Source organism: Salminus brasiliensis, chromosome 6 (assembly GCF_030463535.1).
Source record: "Salminus brasiliensis chromosome 6, fSalBra1.hap2, whole genome shotgun sequence".
Classification (NCBI taxonomy): Eukaryota; Metazoa; Chordata; class Actinopteri; order Characiformes; family Bryconidae; genus Salminus; species Salminus brasiliensis.
In genome coordinates this window covers 32402541-32422561 of record NC_132883.1, presented here as the reverse complement: position 1 = coordinate 32422561, position 20021 = coordinate 32402541, and positions in this window count along the sequence as shown.

Below are 20021 nucleotides of genomic sequence, written 5' to 3'. Positions count from 1 at the left end.
GACCGGTTCGACCGTTCAGTGTGGAGAGACGCTTATAGGTCCAGAGGTGCTACCAGCCCCAACCTTGTCTACAGTACCGGTCAGTGAGCCCATGGAGGAATTTATGGTCCTAAAGGAGATGCCATCTTGAGTAGTAAACTCTGTGCCCTGATTTCATTCAAAAATGTAACATTTCTCTTGATTTAGACTAGAAATAGTCTGACTTTGAGGCTTCACTACAAATTGCTTTTGGATATATGTTATAATAACTATGGATTTGTCAGAGAGGTTAATTTGCATATAGTGTTCATATTGCATAAATGTATCAACATTATTCATAATCATTGAGGTTTCAGGTCATGTGAATGTTTTAACAATTATGACTAGTTTGCTAAAGTAGGTGTTGCATATTATGCAAATAAGCAAACAGTTTAAGTAGGCAGAGTTTAATGGTCCAAATAGCAAATTAGTTTGTCCTGAGCTAAATAATCAGGAAGAATTGTGTCAAAAAATTGTAGAAGTTATAAGGCAAAATATAAATTGGAATAGGGACCTGGCACTGCATGCTAAAACGCTAATAACACTTAAAAGAACACAGACTTTGCAAAGACCAAGACAAACTGAGGTGCTTAGTCCCAACTGCACCCTCAAAAAAGGTTCCTAAAAGGTTCTTTGGTTGGGTGTATGGTTCTGAGAAGAACCTTTTAAGTGGTAAAGAACCTTTTCCTTAAGTGAATCCTTTCCCTTAGAGGTCTTAATATATTTATTTACTCTAAAAAATATCTTCTATACATCTACTCCAAGAATTATGTTATGTTATCTCACCTCTTATTTATATATAAAAAATATGCATAGCCTACATTCAGTCATCAAACATTCTTATTTAATTTGCTAGCCACCCCTTCTATTAAATCAGAAAGGATAAACATATACATCATTACAATTATTTTGTCAGTTTATAAAATACTACGCATTAATGAGCTGATGAAATTTTAGTTACTGGTTTACCTGGCTAATTATGCTTATGTTAATTACCAAGCTCTAGCTAGGGCTAACATTTTGAGCAGGACTGCAACAAAAAAGCTAAATAGCTAGCACTAGTGAATGTTTCATTATGACTAGTCTGTATAAGTTCAAGCATAAGTTTTACTTTATGAAGGACATTCAATTTAACAAAGCTTCTACAATTTATGTTGTTGAACTATTGAATTGTAAACAAGGCTTTTATCTACTGTGTTAAGTAGCTAGATGATAGTAGGTTAGCTGGATTTATTGAGGATGGGGATATATGTAGCTAGCATAGGGACACTATTGTGCATTGTCAAGTCAAATTAAGTCAAGTGGGTTTTATTGTCATTTCAACTACATACAGAGTACACAGTGAAACGAAACAACGTTCCTCCAGGACCATGGTGCAACATAGACAGTGCATACAAAACACAAGTGCAACACAAACAAGTGCGGACAGACAACACAACACAGTCACAGTACAGACAGAGAATAATAAATAATTGGCGGTAGTGTGCAAATTCTGCAGTGTGTAATAAATATTGAGTCCAGTGAGGTAGTAAAGTTATTAGTGCAAATGCTTTGTGCAAAAAATGCTTCCCATTTTATCTGGGGTAAATGGTTGGAGAGAGAGAGTGAGTGTGTGTGTGTGTGTGTGTGTGTGTGTGTGTGTGTGTGGGTGTGGGTGTGGCAGAAAAGACATCAGGTCAGAAGTTGAGTTGAGTTGAGAAGTCTGATGGCTTGGGGGAAGAAGCTATTGCAGAGTCTGGTCGTGTTGGACCGGATGCTGCGGTACCTTCTTCCTGATGGCAGGAGGGAGAACAGTCTGTGTGAAGGGTGGGTGGAGTCATCCACAATGCTGGTTGCTTTGCGGATGCAGCGGGCAGTGTAAATGTCCATAACGGAGGGGAGAGAGACTCCGATGATCCTCTCAGCTGTCCTCACAATGTGTTGAAGGGTCTTGCGGTCAGAGGCTGTGCAGGTCCCAAACCAGACAGTGATGCAGCTGCTTAGGATGTTCTCTATGGTCCCCCTATAGAAGAGGGTGAGGATGGGTGGAGGGAGACGGGCCTTTCTCAGCTTCCGGAGGAAGTAGAGACGCTGCTGGGCTTTCTTGGCTGTAGAGCTGGTGTTCAGGGACCAGGTGAGGTTCTCCGCTAGGTGGACACCAAGGAACTTGGTGCTCTTAACAATCTCCACAGAGGAGCAGTTGATGTTGAGCGGAGAGTGGTCTTGTCTTGTTTTCCTGAAGTCAACAACCATTTCCTTGGTCTTCTCTACATTCCAGTAAAGGTTGTTGACTGTACACCAGTCTGTCAGCTGCTGCACCTCCTCTCTGTATGCTGACTCGTCGCCTTTGCTGATGAGACCCAGCACAGTTGTATCATCGGCGAACTTTATGATGCTGTTGGAACTGTGTTTCGCAACACAGTCATGAGTCAGCAGGGTGAACAGCAGAGTACAACAGTACACTGCCCTGGGGTGCCCCCAGTGTTCATTGTGATGGTGCTGGAGCTGCTGCTGTCCCCGAACCGGACTAACTGGGGCCTCCCTGTCAGGAAGTCCAGGATCCAGTTGCAGAGGGGGGTGTTGAGGCCCAGCAGGCTTAACTTCCTGGTGAGGTTCTGTGGGATGATAGTGTTGAATGCTGAACTGAAGTCTATGAACTGATTTCCTACACTCAGATAATAAGATTTGTGGGCCCTATATTATGTGTTTCTTGTAAGTATTAGGAATACCAGGAGTCCAATGGCCTTGTGGAACTTTGGAATGGTGATTGAGCCAGACCTTATACCTAATGTACATGAAACATAGAGATATGGCATTGACTAGAAGACACAGGTGTTTACCATGTTTACCACACATCACAGTCATCACAGTCCCAGAAAGCACATTAAGCGTAAGCTTCAGATATACTGAATAGCTTAGACCACTATTTATTTGTTTTAGATGGTCATTTAGACAAGCATCTTAAACAATTGAATATTGCCATGTTACGCAGTAAAGTAAGTCAAGTTGTCCCCAATCCTTTATATCTTTATATACCTTTTATTGTATCTGACTGTGTTCTTCCAACAACCTGTGGCAGTGTTCCAAGTGATTAAAATTTCTAGCCTGCAGACGTTATTCACAAAAAAGCAAGTGTTATAAAATAAAATAAAAAAATTAAAAATAAAAAAAGATTTAAAAACATTATTTGTATAGTGCTTTTTACAACACATGTTGTCACAAAGCAGTTTCACAGAGATCCAGGGCCAAGCCTCTAGCAAGCTAGTGGCAACAGTGGCAAGGAAAAAAAGTCCCTTTTTTCGAGAGAAAGAAACCTTGAGAGGAACCAAGACTCAAAAGGGCAACCTCCTCTGGTCGACATCATAACAATAAAAAGCAAAACAGGAATAAAACAACAAATAAAAGTGAAATAAGAAAAAAGGTAAATGTGGCATCAAGCTACACACAACAAAAAAGTGAGTGAGATGATAAATTCCATGCAGATAAACAGTCAGAAGCATAGTCATGAAGTAAGGTGAAGATGAATCAATGCGAGGCCCCAGAGCAGGACAGTAGACAGCAGTGTAGTGGAGTGCAAAGTCAGGTGGAACCAGGATGGAACAGTTGGAAACAGGCATCTCAATTGGTTAGGAGGGGCACAGGAAAATGTTATTGTGGGGTATTCATACAAGCTCCATCAGCAAGGATAACAGTACAGTGCATTAATGGATTATCAGAAAGCGTGAGCAAAAAGGTAAGTTTTTAATCTAGATTTAAACACAGAGTGTGCGAGAGTGTCCCGAACACCAATAGAAAGTTTGTTCCAGAGTTGGGGAGCTTTATAAGAGAAAGCTTCTCCTCCAGCGCTGATTCCCCTAAAGTAAGGAACTGGAAGAAGGAAGGAAGGCCATTTTAACTATGTAACAGATGTGTGCATCAAAGGAGAGGACAGAGTCAAAAACAACTTCTAGGTTTTTTACATTGGTGCTGGGTTTTTTTCGATTTATCCATATTTGGATGAATAAGTAAGACTTGTTTTTTTTTATTTAGCAAAAGAAAGTTGTGAGTCATCCAGTTCTTTTTGTCTTTATTTTATTAAGACAAATGTCCTCATTTGGTTTGGCAAATAAGTGAAGCTGGGTGTCATCTGCATAGCAATTAAAAATGAATGCCATGTTTACAGATTATTTACAGATTATAAAGAGTATAAGAGAGAGATATAGGAGGCACTTTTCATCAAACTAGTTTTGACAGGTCGTCTCGACCAATCAGATCAAGCCACGCCCCCTGCATGTCCCTCCCTCGACCAATCAAAAGCGTGCATTTCCACCGAAAGTCCCGCCTTCTGGATATCCCGCCTTCCGGAAGTCCTGCCTATTGTGTTGCCGTCCAATCGGATAGCTGGGCACTTTTCATCAAACTTATTTGACAGGTCTGTTATCCATTCTCACATACCAATGCTGTTCCTATCCTAATCCCCAGACCTCCAGTCAGACTTCAGTTACTCAACCCCCCCCCCCCCCCCCCCCACACACACACACACACACACACACACACAACACCCCACTCCATGCCCATGTACATTACATTACATTGTAGTGTACATTCCTGCAACAATCAATATGATTATGTCCTTGCATGCATGTGTATATTAGATGCCAACATGGTGAGTTTAAGCACCTGGGCCTTTGTGTGTTTCTTTGTATGTGTACACTCTTAAATAGAAACTAATTTGATGACTTTGAATGGCAAACATGTTGATATTCTTTTAGTAAGTATATGGTGAGTATGCATCCTATTGTAAGATCACCTACTCTGCCTGTGTGTGTACTCCTGATCTTGCATGTGTGTCTGGGGGTTGGTGTAAAATTTAGTTAAACATACTATTAGAACTATTTTAGAACTATAGAAATGACAAACATGCTGTAATCTTTGGTTGTTAGATATTTTTCTACAATGTGTCAGCTTGACAGTGTTTACTCTAACTGTGAAATTGGTTATCAGATTGTGATCAGATGTGTGTGCATTACTGGACTTTTGCATGTCATCAGTGAAATAGTGTGTCATCTATTTCTATTAGAGAAATATATGTACTGGAAATGCCATATATACAGTTGTGTTTAAAATTATTCAACCCCTTGCAGTAAAGTGTTTTAGCAAGTTTGACAAGACATTTAATTTTTATCTTGTTCACAATCAGATCAAATAAGGACCTGTATAATATACCAATTACAACAATATTTTTTCTAACATACCAACAAATTTCCTCATTGACAAAATTAGTCAAAATTATTCAAGGTTTGGGAGAGAGAGAATTTGCCCAAATCTCCTTTCCTTTCTACACGTTTCTCTCTCAACATTTTGGTTTTGTATCATGACATTTTTGCTTAACATCATTACCTCATCTCCTCTCCGTTCTTAAAAGCACTGCACATGGAGTGGTGAGGGCTGAAGATTTTGTTCATTCTTCAGATTTGAAATAGGTGCAGCAGTGTTCATAGGCTGGGGAGGGTCATCTCTGATTATAGCTGGAAGTGCTGTTATGTGTTACTTCTCTGGAAAAGAGGGACTCCACTCCAGGTAAGCCCTGTGCAATATTTGAATAATGAATGTACAATATCCACAGGCAACAAGATGTAGCAGGTCATAATGATGACAAAATGCTATTGATGACCTGTGACAAAAAGGATCCACAATATCACTTTGCAATCCGAATATCTAAATGTAATATAAGTATACATACAACCAAAATGTCTTTTGAAAGTATGCCATTCATCGCGTTGCAAGGAAAAAAGTTCAGAGGCATCCGCGAAACTTGATGTCTGCCCACTGTACAACACAACTCTGTCATTTTCTTGATCAAAATAGAACCCAAAATAATAGCCGTTAGACAAACGCCACGCATAAATCGTGTCTGTGTCTTTCAAGCGCATTTTTGTTCTTGCTAAGATCGGCAATTTTTTTTTGGGTGCATCTGTGACAGAAGCCATGATTATTATGGCTATCTTCTAACCCTAACCGCCGCACAAACACTGACCCTTTAAATCCTTCGGCCTACAGGGCCTGTTGAATGAATGGGTGGAGACTTATGACGTTGCATACTCTGATATGCTCGATCGTATGTATCTCGGTCACCTGATTGGGCGCCTTTTTTAAATGATGTTACCGAATCATTGCGTGTAATACGTGATTGACTCATAAATAAAAGTCTATAGATCTCTGATCAACTCTCTCTCCGTCTCTCTATCTCACGTGGCAGAAGATGGGTGTGGCAATGGGTAACAGATGTCCGAAGGGATATCTATATTTTGCTGAATCAGGGTCTAGGTTCGTTCGGACCTTTTGACCCCGGCTAGGCTTCCCTTGTTTACAAACACACACACACACACACATACACATGGGCACAGGGGTGGGGTGGGGTGGGGTGTTGTGTGTGTGTGTGTGTGGGGGGGGGTAACAGATGTTGAAAGGGACCTGTCAGATAAGTTTGATGAATCAGGGTCTGACTGAAGGTCTGGGGACTAGGATAGGAACAGCATTGGTATGTGAGAATGGATAACAGACTTGTCAAATAAGTTTGATGAAAAGTGCCCAGCTATCCAATTGGACGGCAACACAATAGGCGGGACTTCCGGAAGGAGGGATATCCAGAAGGCGGTACTTCCGGTGAATATGCACGCCTTTGATTGGTCGAGGGAGGGACGTGCAGGGGGCGTGGCCTGATGACATGGTACGATCTGATTGGTCGAGACGACCTGTCAAAACTAGTTTGATGAAAAGTGCCTCCTATATCTCTCTCTAGTATATAGCTTACTTTTGAGTAGTAAGTAAACACATTGGTGGCAATCTGTCAGAGGGCTGATTCCTACAGTATTTTCAAGCCTGTCAAGCAGGATTACATGATGTATGGTGTCAAAGGCAGCACTAAGATCAAGCAGCACAAGAATAGTGGTGCAGCCTCTATCAAATGAAACAAGTATGTCATTAGTGACTCTTAGTAGAGCTGTTTTAGTGCTGTGGTTGGGTCTAAATCCAGACTGAAAGACCTTGTCAGTGTTAGTGTTTTGGAGGTAGGTGCACAGTTGCTGAAACAGCTTTTTTTCTATGACCTTGGCCATGAAGGGGAGGGGAGATCTGATATTGGGCTATAAAAACCTATAATTCGTTTTTTTCAGAATGGCGCATGATAATTGCTAATTTAGGAAATTTAGGTATGTAACCAATGCTGAGGGAAGAGTTAACTATGGCCAGTACTGGTTCTATAACTATAATAAACAGGCAATACCTGTTTAAACAACTGTGTTGGAACAGGATCTAGTACACACAATGATGACTTGGTTAGCATTATTAGCTCATTAAAGTCATCCTTGTGTATACTAGAATCTGTTTAAACAACTGTGTTGGAACAGGATCTAGTACACACGAGGATGACTTTAATGAGCTAATAATGCTAACCAAGTGTACATTAAAGCTGGTGCACCATTCATCAACAGTAACTGCAGTGGTTAGGGACTGGCTATGAAATTTTTTGGTTAAATCTATTGTTGAAAAATGTCATGAAATCATGCTGGTGACTGCTGGTGAGCTGGTCACAGTAATACAAATGAAACTGGGCTTGTTTTTGTTATTGTCTATTAGTGATGCAATATATGATGATTTGGCATTGACTAAGGGTTTTTTATATTCTGCATGCCATACACTGCAGGAGGTTGACAGTGGTTGAGTTGCAATTTTAATATTAACATTTAATAATGTTAATTAAATCTTTTCTTAACCTAGAAGTATCAGCACAGTAACATTTCTTGCTTTAACATACAGCAAATTTTATATTCAATACATTCAAACTATTGTAATTAACTTTACATCTGTGAAATGCTATGTTTCTTAGTTTTAGCGCTACATTTATTTTGTTATAACATCTAAAGGAGCACAGACGTCTGGCGCAAGCTGAACCACTATCTATAACTGATGTTTGTAGAGCTTCCTTTTAAAAATTATTTTAAAAGGGGAGCTGGAAAGCACTCATCTTTCTGGCAGGAGCAAGGAAAGTACCCTTTACCCTGGGTATAAGCGGGACCAAACCAACAACAATTAAGAAAACAAAATATGCGTAGGGGCTGCAGTATCCTAATGAAAAAATAAGAACTGTATATAAGGCACAGGTAGAATTAGATGCATTTAGACTGCTTTGGGGGATGCTGGTTTAATAAGTTGAATGACAGTGGTCATGAAGAGCTCTCTGATGCCATTAAAAAAGTTGTAGATGCATGAGAGTCCTAGAGGGATTTAAAAAGATCTCAGAACAATTACAAATCAGTTGGTCCACTATCTGATAAAGTAGCCCCTGGTGCTGTAGCGGTGTGTAGTCATGCACCCCAAACCTGCCGTTTACTTCATTCAAAATGGACATTTGAAAGCGCTCCTACTGAGCAGGTACAGCTCTACAGACATTTGAATGATTCATTTATGAGATATCATAATGATAGTCAAATGGATCGAAACTCATAGAAACACAGATTATGAAAACGTGTCCATATTTATTTGTTGATTCATTAGTTTTTAATGTGATTTAGTAAACAAAATTGTTCATCCATATATATTACATTGATAATGAGGGATTAGGGATCTGTTGGTCAAAGCTATAGTTTAAACCAGTGTGAATCAAATTCAAATAATATTAACCCTGGAACTGCAGACAAGTATAACTAAGATTCATTATAACTAAAAAATATTAATATGTCAGAGGCCAAAGATCCTGTGCAGTTTATCTTTTCAATAAATACACAATCAATTAAAAAAATTTAATCTAACATCATTAAACTTAACATTAGCTTTCTTGCTAATGTTCAACTAGCCACTAAGTTGAAGAGCTGGTCAAGCTGCAGATACACAGCAGAGCCTGTGGCTGGGCAGAAGCAGCTTCGAACTAAAAATTACATTAGTTAGCTAAGAAAGATGGAGTTCATAAGAAGCTGTAGAACTGATTTGCAAAAAAGGGTCAGATGCCAAGAATTCAGCCATACCCCAAAGACACAGGGGAAGCAGCAAAAACCAAGTAGACAAAACCAGCAAGGCTGTATAATACACACATGATTGCAGTGTGAACTGGCAATGCTTAGCAAGACTAGACGGAGTCGAGACGTAGTATAATTAGAGGAACTAATGAGAATACTGCATCAGGTGTGAGTGTGCTGCTAGGGCAAAAATTAGAACTCTAGAGAGGGCATTACATGTACACAGTAGAGAACAAACTGCAGAATAACATCACAGTACATGAAACAGGTTGAGCATTTTAGTCTTTTCATTTTTCACAGCTTTTAATATTATATATCTGCTGTATTGTTATTATTATGTATTATTATGTATTATTAAGAACACTTCTGTTAATTATGTTACAATTTCATCTTACTTTTCTTGTTGTCTATTACAGGGTACATCATTTTGTGCAATTTCTTGTGCAGTCCACACAAACATTGCCAGACAATCTGTAGGAAGGTGAGCAAGTGGTTAAGGAACCATTCCTTTTCATTTTTGAACTAAGGGAGGACATGTGGCTCTTCTTAAATCATAGTGTAATAAAAAGATCTTCGAGTCAGCATATTTGTTCAGTAAGACATCCAACTTCTATTGGAGACTCTTGTCTACACTGTGAGAGGTGTGGACACTGGCCTGCAGTGCCCCTCTTGTAAGAGGTGTAGACACTGAACTGCAGTGCCCCTCATTTCTGCACTGTAAGAAGCATTGACACTAGACGTTACGTGATGTGTCCCCTTTTTGGATCAGTTTCTCTTTACACATGTCCAAACATATTTAAACAGTTATTAAGAATAATGGACATTTTAGGGTTATTAATTAAATTCTTTTAGCAATATCGAAGTTCGAAATTTCAAACAGCTTATTAACAGTGAAAATGATTAAGTTAATTAATAGGTTCTAGTCTGTTAAACACTCCATAAATAAAAGTAATAACACTGATTTAAAGTACTCTTTCTGTGATTTCATAAAATGTTTTAATTTATTCTAGATTTGTAGCTAGATATGTAAAGTGGTCGTATTACATTTATGTGTCTGCAGACCTTGCATATCATGGTTTCTCTTACTGCCATTGACAACATGAATCCTTGATTCCAAACTTTATTATTTCCAGAAAAGACAATATTAAGCGTTCTTGTACATTTTGCTCTGCTGTTTTGGGTTGCCACATGTTTCAACAAAAAAAACAAATCCCTTAATATCTAAAAAAGTATTTTCTAAGATAGATCTTTTTCAAGTCATCTGTCTCTAGTCAAAGTCAAGTCTCAAGTCATAAATACTAAGTCAAAGTCAAGTCGACTCTTTTATCAGTGTTAGATAAGCAAGTCTAAATTTATGTGACTTAAATCCCCACATCTGACGTTTGCTATAGAAAAATGGAACTATGCAGATGCATTTCCACATCATTCTACTTTCCAAAATTAAAGGAACATCCCTGACAAGAGGTCACACACTATTTTAACCTTTTAGCTGTACTTACCCTAATTTATTGAGGAATTGCTCACAGATTCTGTGTTTTGCATTCATTTTGTTATATAAAAAGTGGGGAAATCTTCATTTTAACAACATAGCACTACTTTTGCATTACTGTTAAAGGGACCCCCAAGCTGGAGCCAAGCTACCAGTTTCCATTTCAGAGGAGCAGGGAGAAAAATCTCTCCTGCTGTTTGTTACAGAAGGTCTGTAACTAACAGAAAGAATACTACGTCTGAGAGGGCCAGTGAGAAGCGATCACGATTAACCTCATTAACGATTAACCTCACTCTGTTCAGAATTTGCAGAATTACAGAAATAGGAGGGAAAACATAAGTGCATATATATAGAACTATAACAATGTGTTGCAAATTTAATATGCAATACAACTGCAGTACTATTATACACAGAGTGCATTGGAAATGTACTAAAATACACATTTAATATGTGTATTACATTGAGGTACTCAATCCAGTGTCTAGTCCTGGATTTTCTCACTGGAAGTGATATGACATTAACAATTAATATTTTCATGAATACTGATGGCATAATCCTGCTTTAGTGCATATTGATGTGATCAATTTAGTAATATGTGGACAATATCCAGTTGTATGTACAACAGAGTAATTTTATTTGGGGAGAAACTTTTGAGATTATAGTGTCAATACATAATTGTATGTGTCATGACTGGCTAGGACAATGACAAGTGAACACTCGCAGGGACGGGGCGATGCAAGATTTTAATAAAACAAACTGGGGGAAACACAAGAATGCAGCAATAACACAAATACAAAAGTGATAAACTAACATGGGCAAAACATGAAGGCCACCTGAGGCTGGTTGGTAGCCAGGGAGCCAGGCGAGACAGGGAAGCTAAACAGGGAGATAATGCTAGAACCAAAAAATAAAAAATAAAAATACTGGCAGGGCCAGTAAAAAATAACCAACGTAATACCGCGCTCGTCAGGCGCAACTAAACTTACTTGACTTGACTTGGAACTAAGGGATTGGCCGCCGAATCCTCAAGGCGACCAAACAGATAACAAAGAAGCGATATACTCCTAGCCGTGAACTGACTCTCATAGACGTCCTCTTGAGAAACACCACTGACGACCACAAATCTCCTGAACATGAAGCCAACCCTCCAGGTCGGCATAGCAAGTGTACCAAGACGCCGACACTCCCGGTCGGCTTGGAAAGCTTAATTCTCGAAGAGGGGATCGCGTTTGCTCACTATATACACCAGCTCTCAGGTGACCAAAATCAAAACATGCAATGAACGTAAATGAAACACACGTGAATAAACATGGCGAACAAAATACATGGAGAGTTGTCAACATAAAAGTCCAGTGAGTGACGTGAAAGTGAATCCAGAACTAAAAGTCCGTGACATGAACATGAACATAAGAGTCCTTGACCTTGAAGCCTGTGGACCGCGGCTCGCGGACCTGACAGTATGTGACATTTCAAGTCTGCTTACAGTAAATTACAGTAGTAGCTGTTTTTAATACACTTTGCAAAAATGTACAAACGTCTATTTAAAAACAAGTATTTAAGAAGTATATTCAATTACCCCAAAAAATTAATGTATTTATAAAAGTATGCTATATTATAGTATATTACTATATTAGAGTGTGATCTACTAAGTTATATATTATATGATATTATAAGCGTGATCAAAGTTTACTTGTAAGCATTTGATGAAAGCATAATATTGATGTATTTGCAACATTGTACTAAGTACTCAGGCAAATCTCAGTATGTTTTGAATACAATTAAGCACACTTTTTTCACTAGGGCAGAGATGTGCCGTCTGAAAAGATTTTCAAACTTCTTTCTCCTTGACACCAAACTGACACGGCATTGAGCCGTGATCCAGAGTAGGCAGTGTTAGTCTTCCCTCGGGTGTACACGTTAGCTAATGAATCTCCTTTAAAGAGGTCTCATGTAATAAACCTAAAGGCAAGGATGGATTAAGGATAGTCTGGGCCCCTGGGCAAAGACTATCATCAGACATAATTTTGCGCTTTTTTGTATGCTGGAGGTCATGCCTGTACTCTTGGGAGATAGCAGTGGCACTTAAAGCTGCCCCTTCAAACACCTCAAAGTTATCTCTCTGTGCTGCCACAAAGTCTCGTAAAGACAAGAGAAGTTGTGTAGCTGTACATATGATGATTTCAGTGTGAGTTTGATATCAGTATCACTGAAAACCTTTCCCCACCTGTGTGTAGATGATACACAAAATGTCATACATTGCCTGTACAAAGTCAAAAAAACATCCAGCTTCTGGGCTGTCAACAGCATTGACACCAACTAAATTCAGTGAATGTGCTGCACAGGGGACATAAATCAAAGGGTTTCTTTGTTTAAGATGAGCTTAGACTCCATTGTACTTTCCAAACATGTTACTTGCATTATCATATGACTGGCCCCTACAGTTGGATAAGTCTAGGCCCAGATTCTCCACCATAGCAACGACACACTCTGCCAAACTGTCCCCACTATGGTTTTCAATAGGCTCAAAAGCTAGAAAACGCACAACTACATGTCCGTCATTATTAACAAACCTGAAATTAAAAGTAGGTTGGTCCACATGAGCAAGGTCTGGAGTGGAGTCAACTATAACAGAGAAGTATTTTGATTATTTGATCTCATTAACAATTAACAAATTAACAAATACGCCAGTATTGTCTTTCTGCATCAATTTATTTGACAATATCAGAATCAATTGTTGCTATGCCTCTGGAACGATTATATAATGCTAGCATGCAAGCCCTATTCTCCACACTCCACTCATGCTCACCAATCCGCTCTGAATGTTTCTTTTTTTTAATGCAGCTTCTCCTCTACTAACAAGAATTGACTTTGCTCATTTGAAAAACGACACTCACACGATGCAGCTGGCTGGTCTGATTGTGGGTCTGACACACCTGCAACTTTCCTTTCATGGTCTTTCTGCTGCTGGTCTGTGGTAGCCTGGCAGGGCTGGCATTCCTGCTCTGCACCTGACTGGGTCTGCAAAGGTACAGTGGGGAAAAAAGTATTTAGTCAGTCACCAATTGTGCAAGTTCTCCCACTTAAAAAAATGAGAGAGGCCTGTTATTGACATCATAGGTAGACCTCAACTATGAGAGACAAAATGAGAAAAAAAAATCTGAAAATCTGATTTTTAAAGAATTTATTTGCAAATAATGGTGGAAAATAAGTATTTGGTCACCTACAAACAAGCACGATTTCTGGCTGTCACAGACCTGTAACTTCTGCTTTAAGAGGTTTCTCTGTCCTCCACTCATTACCTGTATTAATGGCACCTGTTTGAACTCGTTAACAGTATAACAGACACCTGCCCACAACCTCAAACAGTCATACTCCAAACTCCACTAAGGTGAAGACCAAAGAGCTGTCGAAGGACACCAGAAACAAAATTGTAGACCTGCACCAGGCTGGAAAGACTGAATCTGCAATAGGCAAGCAGCTTGGTGTGAAGAAATCTACTGTGGGAGCAATAATCAGAAAATGGGAGACCTACAAGACCACTGCTAATCTCCCTCAATCAGGGGCTCCACGCAAGATCTCAGCCCGTGGGGTCAAAATGATCACAAGAATGGTGAGCAAATATCCCAGAACCACACGGGGGGACCTAGTGAATGACCTGCAGAAAGCTGGGACCAACGTTACAAAGACTACCTTCAGTAACTCAGATCTTGCCGTGCCAGACGTGTTCCCCTGCTTAAGCCAGTATATTTCCGGGCACCTCTGAAGTTTGCTAGAGAGCATTTGGATGTTCCGGAAGAGTATTGGGAGAATGTCTTATGGTCAGATGAAACCAAAGTAGAACTGTTTGGTACAAACACAACTCGTTGTGTTTGGAGGAGAGTGAATGCTGAGTTGTATCCAAAGAACACCATACCAACTGTAAAGCATGGGGGTGGCAACATCATGCTTTGGGGCTGTTTCTCTGCAAAGGGACTAGGACGACTGGTCCGTGTACATGAAAGAATGAATGGGGCCATGTATTGTGAGATTTTGAGTGCAAACCTCCTTCCATCAGCAAGGGCATTGAAGATGAAACGTCGCTGGGTCTTTCAGCATGACAGTGATCCCAAGCACACTGCCAGGGCAACAAAGGAGTGGCTTCGTAAGTAGCATTTCAAGGTCCTGGAGTGGCCTAGCCAGTCTCCAGATCTCAACCCCATAGAAAACCTTTGGAGGGAGTTGAAAGTCTGTGTTGCCCGTCGACAGCCCCAAAACATCACTGCTCTAGAGGAGATCTGCATGGAGGAATGGGCCAACACATCAGCAATGGTGTGTGCCAACCTTGTGAAGACTTACAGAAAAGGTTTGACCTCTGTCAATGCCAACAAAGTATATATAACAAGTATTGAGATGAACTTTTGTTATTGACCAAATACTTATTTTCCACCATTATTTGCAAATAAATTCTTTAAAAATCAGACAATGTGATTTTCTGAATTTTTTTGAGGTCTACCTATGATTTCAATTACAGGCCTCATCTTTTTAAGTGGGAGAACTTGCACAATTAGTGACTGACTATACTTTTTTTTTCCCACTGTACATGGTCACTGACAGGTGACACTAAGCCAGTGGTGATCACATCTTCATTGCTAGAACTCTGATCACTGCTAACATTAGCAATTTTTGTCTCACTCATGTCCAGACGATTCTCAAAGAAGTTTGAGATCAAAGGAACGCTTTTCAGGAAATCTGCCTGATTAATGGGAAGTGTTTCTTTAGATGCAAATATAGAAGCCTGTCTTGCAAATTCCTATTCCTATCCAATACTTACTATGTTGTTTCTACGTTAGGGGGCAGCCACTATCTACTACAAAAAATGCTGTTTTGTGTGTGTGTGTGTGTGTGTGTGTGTGTGTGAGAGAGAGAGAGAGAGAGAGAGAGAGGCATGGAAAGGGAGACAGGGGGAAGGTTTTGAGCATATTAAAAATGCTATGTTCATGATATTAAATCAATGTCGAGACCCCTTCACACTGCCTTGAATGTAAAGTCAAGTCATGTCAAACTGTCATTAAATGAATAACAAGCTGAATAAAATATGTTTTTCAATAAATAGTCCTCAAACAAAATATCAGGGTTACCTCGCATACGCAGCCACAGCTACTACAACAAAACCACTTGCTGTTTCATCATCTGTCACCAAACTAAAATTGTGCCACTCAGGAAAATTAGCTTGCAGTTCTGTTGTATAAAAAGGCACTTTTCCTTTCATGCATTCCTTCAGAGCTAGAGTGACCACTGGTCTCTTTACTGTTGTTTATTAAAGGGGAATCATGAAACTACATTTATGGCATTTAGCTGACATTTATGGCATTTAGCTGACGCTCTTATCCAGAGCGACTTACAAGGTTACTTGTATTACAGAGGAGGGCCAATGTAGTGTTAGGAGTCTTGCCCAGGGACTCTTATTGGTGTAGTGCAGCATAGTCACCCAGACTGGGAATCAAACCCCAGTCTCCAACGTGGTAGCTCACTGGCAGGTAGAGGTGTTATCTGTTGCACCACACCAACCACTAGTCTAATAGTCAAATGGCTTGTTGTTTTCACATAAGTGAAATCACACCCTTGGCCAAATTCACTCAATTTAATCGGTGTGAAAGATAGCATTCATCAGACAAATTGCTTGTCTTAAATTTAAATAATTACAAAATTGCTGAATTTGTGTCTCTGCGCTTAAGAGAAATTGAACATAATAATTTTGAAACTATACAAATTCAGAAACATTAAGTAAGAATCGCATATTTGCAACAAAACGTCTGTTATGAAATATGGTAGCTTGCCTGGCAATTTGTAGGTCACTAGAAAGTCAAGGAACCATGGTAAACGACTTCTATGGAAGTCAAGGGCCCCATAGCAGGGGCCCTCGTGATCAAGGGCCCTCCAATGGTATGCCCTGCTCTTCTCTAGGGCCCCCAGGTAGGGGCTCTCATAACCAGGGCCCTTTAAAAATATGCCCCCCTTTTTCCTAGGACCCCTAATAGTCAGAAGTCGAAGTCAGAGCAGTGCCACAACGCCTCATCCATTTTCATAAGGGGCCCAAAAGCATGGCTAGGGCCCCCAAAAGCATGGCTAGGTGCCCCAAAAGCATGGCTAGGGCCCCCAAGAGGCCCAGGGGTCAAAGTCCCTAATAGTCAGAGGATCCTCAAAATGGAGAGCCCTCGGAAATAAAAATATATTGTATCATAAATGTTGATAGGCATCGCAAAATGTCATTACCTAATCTCCTATGAGCTACATCTTAGGCAAAATATTCATTTGTCCACTCCCCACCCCCAGCCATTGTCTAAAGCGTTCAATAACTCAAATGACCGCCTTAACACAATTGAAAGCCTTCCAAACCTATCGACATTAGTCTTCTCTACATCGAACCAAACGGATCTAGATAGATTGACTAACAGTCTAGAAAATATTTTTCGACCTGCCTTAGACAAAGTAGCACCGCTTAAATGTCAAATGACAAGGTGTACCATGAGCACTTCAAAATGAAGCATTAAATATTAAAGCTTTGAATAATTAAATATAAGCTCTTAATTTATTCAGTTAGCAGAACAAACACAATAAAAAGGCTGCCATAAAAAGACAAAACAAAGGAAATATTATTGATCATGGCGTTCTGATTTTTAAGGGACTCATTTGTGTCATTTGAGTCTCTCACTTGTGTTTTCTCTTCATGTTCTAAAGTCCTTCTAAATTTAGCTTAAGTTAGATTTAAGCTGAGCAAGCTTTCCATCCTTTACACAAGGTAACTGAGTAGTAATAATTACACAAAGGGAAATCAGGATGTCAGCATTTTTGTGTGCATCTTTGTGAGTAAAGTTAATGACCCGAGAATTGGCTCTTAATTCTATACAAAATATGTTAATGATTATGAGGTTTATTCCTAAGAGTTGTTCCATTGTAATTGATGTTTTTAAAATAATAACTAACTGCGCAACTCCTGGTGATGTACCATGCATTGTCAAAGTTTTTACAGTTTTTAAACAGAATTATTGTAACTTATTGTAACTGTCAATAAGACGTTTATAGTGCATGGCACTGTAGCCACCCCTTTTCTTGTGCAGTATTTTTAATGCCACTGGCAACAACTATCACAAAAGTGTAATAGATCAAGCCCTACTCTTAAAAATGCTGTAAAATAATGTCAATTTTAAACAGTATTATCCTGTTATTGTTAAAGACGTTTCTATTGTAAAATTAGTTCTGGCTTTAAATTAATTGTATTTTTAACAGTATTATCCTTTTTTACAGCTCTGTGCTGTGAACATGCAACCCTTCTCCCAGATATTGCTAGCAATTACAAATGCTTTGCTATATGCATGTTTGTTTCTTATATTTGCATAGTAACAACACAAAAAAGCTGAGAGTCAGATTTTACCACTCAGAACTCCAGAAATGAACTGAACAAAATTATTGGCACCTTATTAAAAATTAAGAAATATTTGATGATTTTAATCATTAGATTTTTTTTATTTGTATGTGTGTCAAGTAACAGGAGCACATAAAAAAGAAATATTGTTACCAGAAATGCAAAGAAACAAAACAAGCACAGGAGAGAGAAAGGGACATTTGTCACCCAATTTTCACAAAGAAAGATGGGTGTAGTCTGTCAGTGGTGGAAATTAACCTGATAGCTTAGTCCACTGTGAAAAAGGCTAATGTTAGGTATTTAATATATTCACTAAAAAGTGAGTGTTTACATGTCCCTCCTCCTAAAGGAGGAGGGACATGTAAACACTCACTTTTTAGTGAATATATTAAATACCTAACATTAGCCTTTTTTGAATACAATGCCAGTATTGAATCAATGCAGGCAAAGTGTTTAGCAGCTATTCATACAAATTGACTTATCCCAGAATCAGCTTCATGCTAAGCAACCCCATCCTCATGTCATAGCCCTACTCCTAACTGAAGAAGGACATGAGCAGGACTGTGTTGAATGAATATCTATTACTATTATTATTGTTTATCTTTACAAATAAAAAGAAGTTAAGCACTGTAATTACATTTCCATACATTGCTGCAAAGCATAGACCAACATGCCTTTTATGCCAGTCTATGTTGGTTTTGTCTAGTGTAGTGTTGGTCTGGTGTGGGTCAAATCCAGTGCTGATTGTCCAACATAGTAGCATCCAAAACATGCTGGTTTTGCTGGTGATGTTTTTATTTTCAGCTGGCCTACTCAAAGTGTTTTACAAAATGATTTTTTGTTTAATAAAGATACACATATATGTATGTGTATCTATATGTTATATATGTTTTTTTTATAATTAAGACATCATATTTGTCCATTGTACAGCATTTGGTATCTTTTCAATTTGCTAATTGTGAGGCATTTGGCAAGTTTGCACCAACTTTGCTGCTGTTGTCAGACATTATTAGCAGGGCTTTCAGGTCTATCGCCAGAGATCCTGATGTTGCTGTGTCCACTGTGCACAATGTCATTAAGACATTTACACTCCGTAAATGACTCTCTCAATGTGAACAGACACAAATTATGTTCAATTTTGAACTTCAATCTACCTTGCCAAAAGCAGCGCTAACTTAAACTATCCATAGCCATCTGAATGAAATGTAATGAATATACCTTAGGAAGTCACAATTCTTCTAGAAGAACTACCTGTGGACAAATGAGACCAAAGTAGAGCTTAATGAAGCACATAATTGTACCATTTACAAAAAATAAATAAATAGGGCCTTCAAAGAAAAGAACACAGTTCTTAGGGTCAATCCTGTACATCCTGTAAACCTACGACTGCACAGCCAGACACAGCTTTGATGTCATCATTAAATTTTACACTGATGACATGTCAAATTGGCCTGATCTCCAACCACAACAAGGCAGCCTACAGAGAGGAGGTTAGCTTCCTGACACACTGGTAGCAGGAAAATAACCTCTCTCTGAATGTCAGCAAGACCAAGGAGCAATATGAATCTCTATCAGTGAGACCACTGTGGAGAGGGTCAGGATCTTGATGTTCACATCACAGAGGAACGTGTAGGACAGAACACACTACCTGGGTGGCAAAGAAGGCACAATAGTGCCTTTTCTAACTCAGACGGCTGCGGAGGTATGAATTCCTGCATCCTCAGGACATTCTATACCAGCTCTGTGGAAAGTATTCTGACGGGCTGTGTCACCACCTGGTACGAGAAATGCACTGCTTCAGAGTGGTGCACACAACCCATCACATCAATAGGGTTCAGCTTTCAAACCTTCTGAATGTATACACCAGCCGCTGTCTGAGGAAGTTGAGGAGGATTATTAAGAACTCCACCACCTAAACAACATTCTATATTTGTGTTTTTACTACCATGAGGGGACTATGCACAGTTTTCACTCACCCTCATGCATGTGTTAATGTGATGTGACAATAAATATGATTTGATTTGATTTGTAAGAGACCTATGGTTACAGGTAACTCATGGTTACAGAAAACAATTGATTTTAGTTATTGTTTTCAAAGAGTCTGCTACCTAATGTTACGTTGAGGGATTTTCTCCAGTCC